This window comes from Castanea sativa, chromosome 4, assembly GCF_040712315.1.
Source record: "Castanea sativa cultivar Marrone di Chiusa Pesio chromosome 4, ASM4071231v1".
NCBI classification, from domain to species: domain Eukaryota; kingdom Viridiplantae; phylum Streptophyta; class Magnoliopsida; order Fagales; family Fagaceae; genus Castanea; species Castanea sativa.
In genome coordinates, this window is record NC_134016.1 from 6968968 (window position 1) to 6976281 (window position 7314).

Consider the following 7314-nt stretch of genomic DNA (forward strand, 5'->3'; position numbering starts at 1 on the left):
ACTGTTCATCCCAAAAAGTACTGTTCATTGGCCTAAAATCACTGTTCATGACCAATGAACAGTGACATATGCGCATGGAAAAAAAAAAGAAAAAAAAAAGGGCTGGACGTGGACGTGCTGTGCTATCCAAACGCATTCATTGGGTCTTCCAGAAAGTCATACTGTATGCAACGTGTAAAACTTTGAATAACACAGGATGCGTGGATCAACAGGAACTCTTCTTTTTTCACTTTCTTACATCCTTCAACATATTTTTCAAGGCAAGTAGTAAATGATCTTTCCATATTATCAAATTTAAAAGGATGAGAAAATGAGACTGGAAGTGAAGAAAGATGAAAAGAGATAGAGGTCAAATCTGCTTGCACTTCAATGAGCACAAGGATAGCCAAATCTATCATTACCAACATAAGATTTTTCATTGATTTGAAATTAAATATAGAAATGTGGTTAAATTGAAACCCTTATATCTCCTTATATACAATTGAATGATTAGAATGATTAGAAGCTTTTTTTTTAATAAAATACTTAATCTATAAATTAATTTATTCTTAAAACATTTTTGGTCAAATACGCATTTTTAAAAAAATTTAACTTTTAGAATTTTGAGCTTTTTAAAGTTGGTTGGCATCTAGTTTAATTTGGGCACACACTAGAATTTGCATAAAATTTATGTGAAATTGTTGTGGATGTAACATTACTCATAAGAACTCATATATTTCCTCAAAAAAAAAAAAAAATCTCATATATATATATATATATATATATATATATGTATGTATGTATTGCAGTATTGTTCGGTGTACTCTAACAGCTGATTTCTCACTCATTTTCTCAAGTCTAGTGTGTTCGGTGTATTGTGCATGGAATGATACTTAGCATTTTAGTCTGGGCAATCTGTCCAAACCTTAATGACCTCACCACTAGCATTTCAAGCTACTATATATGGACAGTTTAGCGTAGGTATTTGTGACAGCAGCATCGACATTAAGTTTGACTACATCTATTAGAGGAGGAAGCCTTTTGCATACCTGATCAGTGTCTTGTACCGGGATGTACAACTTCTATAGCTGGGGCTTTTTTTTTTTTTTTTTTTGGATAATTTGATATTTGAGGATATAGAAATTTAAATCCTAAACGACTCTTTTAGAAATAACAAGTGGACATTACTTATGTATTGATATTATGGACATTATAATTTAACTAATCAGTTCAATGGCTTTCTGAAAAAATGTGTTTTGCTCAACCTACTTTTTCAATTAGTAGTTGGCTGCTAATTCATCATTGTATGGCTTTCAAACTTTTGCTTTTATAGCAACTTAGTTGGGAGTAGGAAAATTCATAGACCCAAGAAACTCGCCAAGATCTAAATTGAGAATAGACTAATCCAAAGACTAAAGCAATCGATGGTAAGTTGTCTCCCCCTTTAACAACTGTGGATTGAGTGGTGGGTTCCCTCCTTCAAAATCCAATGAACCATACCTATCCCAACCCTTGTTACTCTCTCTCTCTCAGATATGTTGAGATCTAGTGAAATTTAGTGAGATCCAAAGCAATTCTAGTGAGATCTTGACTAGATCCAGCAAGATGTAGTCGAATTTGATGAGATTTTAATCAAATTTGATGAGATCCAAGCAATCCTTGCCAGGCCCGATCCAACCTCCTCTTTCCCTATCACTTTTTTGTTTCATCACCATTATTATCAATTTCGCTTGAATCCAACTAGCGCTTGTAAAGAATCCAATCCATCGTTCCTTATGGGTCGACAATAGGTTTGGTTCTCCTCCATCCAATGTGATTGGGTCGAGTACAAGTTTAGCACAAACCTGACTTGATCCAACCCATGCATGGACACCCCTAATTGAGAGAGACAAATATTTTATATTATCATAACTATTGCATGATATTTAGGCTGAGTTTGGATACGGATGAAAAATGACAGCGTCTGCGTTCAGCGTTTTTTTTTTTTTTTTTTTTTTTTTTTTTTTTTTTCTGCTGATGCACGGGTCAGGGGGACAGCGGGTACTGTTCATGCACTGTGCATGAACAGTAGCCCGCTTTTGCTGACTTTTCAGCACATGTGTGGGTCCCGTGTACTGTTCACGGGACCCACAAACTTCACTTTTCAAATTTTTTTTAAATTAAAAATGGGACCCACGGCACTATTCACACATTTAAAAATTATTTTGGTACAGTGTTTTCAGTTTTCAGTTTTCAGTTTTCAGCAATAAGCTGTATCCAAACGGACCCTTAGTCATTTTAAATTTTTTTACTATTGTTATTAGCATGTTGGATTTCCTTACATCATGCTTTCTTAATAACGTTTCAATAAGTTGTAAACAATCAATTGGTAGAGTACTTTTGAACCAAAAACTTAACCATAGATTTTGTGTCATCACTTACTTAAGTGTTAGCTTGTGATTGAATTACATTACTTATACATGAATTTATTACTCATTTTAAATTTTTTACTAATGTTATTAGCATGTTGGATTTCCTTACATCATGCTTTCTTAATAACATTTCAATAAGTTGTAAACAATTAGTTGGTAGAGTACTTTTGAACCACAAACTTAGCCATAGATTTTGTGTCATAACTTACATAAGTGTTAGCTTGTGATTGAATTATATTACTTATATATGAATTTATCACTGATATTTGATGAAAAGTAATCCAATAACCACTAGTTGCATGCATGTCTAAGTTATGGCAAAATGTATGATAAAGTGTATCTCACTTTTAGAAATTGGTAACAAGAAACATTTTCATATAACTTGTGAAAAAAATAATAATGATAATCAAGAATAGCATACCTATAACACACTCAAAAAAAGGACTAAGCTGTGTTCCTGTCCCACACACGAAAATGCATGCTTTGTCAAGATTGGTATTTCCACGCGCAAGGTTAATTTTCCACACGACACAAAATATTCTTGGGGTTGACCTGACCTGAGTTGCTTAGGAGGATAAGCAATAACGAATGGCAAAAAGAAAATTTTCAAAGATGCTGTTAACATGTAATTTTCCTTAAAAACATTATACTTTCTTGAGAATGTTTTAATTAGCTCTTAAACAATCAATTGATGTGATATGATGATTTCCTAAGAATAAAAATGAGCAAAGCTATTTGAGTTATATACGTTTTTATACCATTTCAGATTGCAAAAATATACATCACTCTTCAATTTGGTTAATTTCATGTTACACTTTTAATAATTTTTCCTGCATCACATGTTTAACGTCTAATTAACCAATAGATTAAAAGCAGCAAATAATTACTAATTTTTTTGAATATTAAATATTTGCTCCGGTGATCACAGAAATGCGACCTTAGTGAGAATACTAGAGAAAATTATTACATACTCCAGAACTGGTGCTCCTCCTCTCAAATGGCAGGTGGCCCCATGTTTGAGGGAGGAGCAATAATTTGAGAGTATCTAAAGTGCAATGAAAGTCTTGGTTTTATTGGACAGTACAAAACCATTACTAGTAATTTAGCAATACACCTAACACACTCATAAAAAGGAAAGTACAGAGACGGTGTCTCACCACGCAAAATTAAAATGCATGATTTGTCAAATTTTCCACACGCCAAAGGAATTTTCCACACCACACAAAATATATTTATAGTAACAAGAGTTATTTAGAAGGATAAGCAATTTATCAATGGCAAGAGAAAGCATAGTTTCCATGACTTTCATTGCCACTGCCACTTCTTTCGTAGTCTTTGTTACTCTCTTTAGTTTGCTCCCAGAGGCCTTAGCAAGACGTTGGCCACCATCGCCACCATGTCCCGTTGTAGGCCCTAGACAGCACCAGGAAATGCATAAACATTTGGTGTTTGACCCTAATTTTGGAAAAAATCCTGTCTCACCAGTACCTCCTACTCCTGACCTCAATTCAACGTCACTTAGACCTCATAACTTCAAGTTACCTAGTAAAAAGAAAAACAAGTCGGCCTCGCCAACTCCTTATGAGGAGCCTACACCACCACCACCAGGCCAATCCCCTTCTTTAACTTGGCCTTAAATAAAACTATACATCTTTGCTTATAGCTAGTAATGAATTCATGGATGCACGTACTGACATGGCGGCGTGTTATGTGGCACGCCTGTTTTTGAAGTCTCATAGGGTGGCCGAGTAGCATGGTGACGCCAAGAGTGGCAGAATATGCTTGTGACGGATAATTGTGCAATGTGCATCTGTCAACTTTTGCAGGGAAAAGAAGTTCTATAGGTGTGCAAAATTTTAGGAATTTCATAGTTACTAAGCCATCTGCTTAAATTTTGGCATATGTTAATGTGTAACTATAGGCTTAATTGTGAGAGAGATGATGCTTTTAATTCGTTCATTGTGACAGAAAAAAAAAAAAAAATCAGATTTCTTCTTGAGATTCAAATAGTGGTCTAGATTTTCTCTTTATTAAATGCATGGGAATTCTTTCTCTTGCTTCATTTGGTATATATCAAAGCATAGAATTTTGATCTTAGATCCATTGAGTTGAAGGGATTTTTTCACCAAGAAAATCTAACCAAACTTGGCCTCAACATGATTTGTTTTTGCATCATTCGGCCAGGTAGCTTCATTTCAAGCGCCATGATCCTTCAATCATCCACATAATTTTCCTCCTCCTTTATCATTAGGCCACTTAAGAAACCATAACCTTCCTTCAAAAATACCAAACAAGCACCATAAATTTGTAAAATTACCGATTTTTCAAAAAACTTAAGTTATCAAGAGATGGTAAATTTAATCATTTAACCGCGTAATTCTAACACTTCCTCTCACATGTGAGTTCAAAAAATTTCTATTTCGCAATAACAGATTTTCTGATCTACATACATATGTCCACATGAATCTGATTCTTTCATCTTCAACCAACCTTAACTCCAAGAAAACCTTTCTTCACTCAATACCCTAACCCACAGCATTAAGATTCACCTATTTCTTCTCCTTTAAGGAACCTACAACTCTGTTCTTGATCAGTTTCCTACTACAGAATCAACCAATACAATTTCTGCAGAATCTGTCAAGAAGAAATTTTCTAGACATCTTAAACATAACACATCTCAACCATCTGGAATTTATTTCAATATTTCATACGCTTTCCATGCACTCTGGAAAAAGAAGAAAACCGGTTTTTCCTTGATTAGGCTTTTTTTTTTCCTTTTCTTTTTTGTTGTTGTTGACTATAGAAAACATTTTTAGTTGGCGTGTTTTCCACTCTACCAAACACTCTATATGCAGAAAGCGTTTCTTCCTTCAAAACAAATGGGGTATAAATTTTGTTTTATTACCTCTCTCTCTTATCTATATTTTGGTGAAAAATGTTTTGCGTAACCTGTTTTTTCCTTTTTCCTTTTTCAGGTTGCGTAACCTATTGCAACCTCTTCATCCGATCGATTTCAATTAGGGCTTCAAAATGGATTGCAGTCCTACAAGCTTTAACTACATGAAAATTTTACATAGTGTTTTCATGCGCAATCATGAAAATTCATATTAGAACACTGCACTTCATAAAACCATTTCCGGGCAAGAATTAGATCCAGTGGACAGATCATTTGACCAAGTCGGTTCTACCATGTCCTACCTTAGTTAACTATTAGAATTCTTATGGGAACACACTTAATCACACATTTTGTGTCATAATTAACTTGCGTAGTGTCGGCTTGTGATTGGATTACACCAATTAGGCATGGATCCACTGTTGATACTTACGAAAAAAACATGAATAGCGTAACTAACACACTTAAGATTGACTTTCCACGCACAAGATTAATTTTCCACACGGCTCAAAAAAAAGTTATGGGGTTGACCTTAGTCGCTTAGGAGGATAAGCAACAACGAATGGCAAAATGAAAATTTTAATTGCTGTTGTTATTATGAAATTTCCTTAATGGCACGTACTTTCTTGATGATCTTTTAATTAGTCGATAAACATTCAATTGATGTGATGAGTTCCTTCTCAAAAAAACAAAAATTGATGTGATGAGTTCCTAGGAATAAAATATGAGCAAAGCTATGTGAGTTATATATATTTTTATACCGTATTAGATTGCACAAATATACATCACTCTTCAATTTGATTAATTACATGTTACACTTTTAATAGTTTTTCATGCATCACATGGTTAACTTCCTAATTAGTAATTAACTATTAGAAGCAGCAATTTTCAATTTTATTTATAAAAAAATAAAATAAAATAAATAAATAAATATTTCCCCTGCTGACCACTTGCACTGAAATGTGACCTTAATTAGTGAAAAATATCAGATCGCTTACTCTGAAGTGCAATGAAAGACTCGTGTTATAGGACAGAACCATTTCTACCTTATTAAACTGTTAATGGGAAACATTTCCATGTAACTCTTCAAAGAAGTAATTGTGAAACCTAACACACTCAGAAAAAGGAGCTGCGTGTGAAGATTGATCGAAGTTTCCACACGCAAAAGGAAGATTTTCCACTCACCACGAAATATATTTATGGGGTGACAAGAGTTGCTTTGATGGATAAGCCATTACCAATGGCGAAAGACAGAATAGCTTCCATTACTTTCATTGCCATTGCCACTTCTTTTATAGTGATTGTTAGTCTCATTAGTTCGCTCCCAGATGCCTTAACAAAACATACACCGCCGCCATATTCCAGTACATACTCTGGTAAAGTTCCACAAGCGGTGAATCCACCACCAGCTAGAAATTCAGCATCAAAGCCACCAACGCCTAAGATTGGCACTCCCTATCACCAGCATGGTCACCATACTTCGTCAACTAAACAGGTCGACCAAGATCTTGGAATTCATTAACTTTTGCCACCACCGCCTCCTTCTTAGTAATACTCGGCCTCGCGAACGCCTTGTTATGAGAAATCTACATCACCACAACTGATCCAATAAATTTATACTACACCTTTTTTGCTTCGTTGAATTGGCCTGAAATTTATAATAAGCAGGGAGAACAGATTTGAATCAAAATCTCCTTCATGGAAGAACCTGACAGTGTAACGGAGTTACAAAACTCTTGAATTTATTACTTTGGTTTGTAAATTTAATGTATATCTCAAACCATTTATATAATCAAATCGAATGCTATAAAACATATATTTTAGTATTTTACTGCAGTATATGCTCATAATTATTTCAAAAGACAAGATTAGTGTTTATTACTGCTATTGGAAATCGTGACTTGAAGTATTTTCTCAATTCAACATCACTACGAGCTCCTAACTTCAAGTTACCTAGCAAAAAGAAGAAGAAGAAGAAGAAGAAAAAAAAGTCAGCCTAGCCAACATCTTATAAGAAATCTACACCACCAC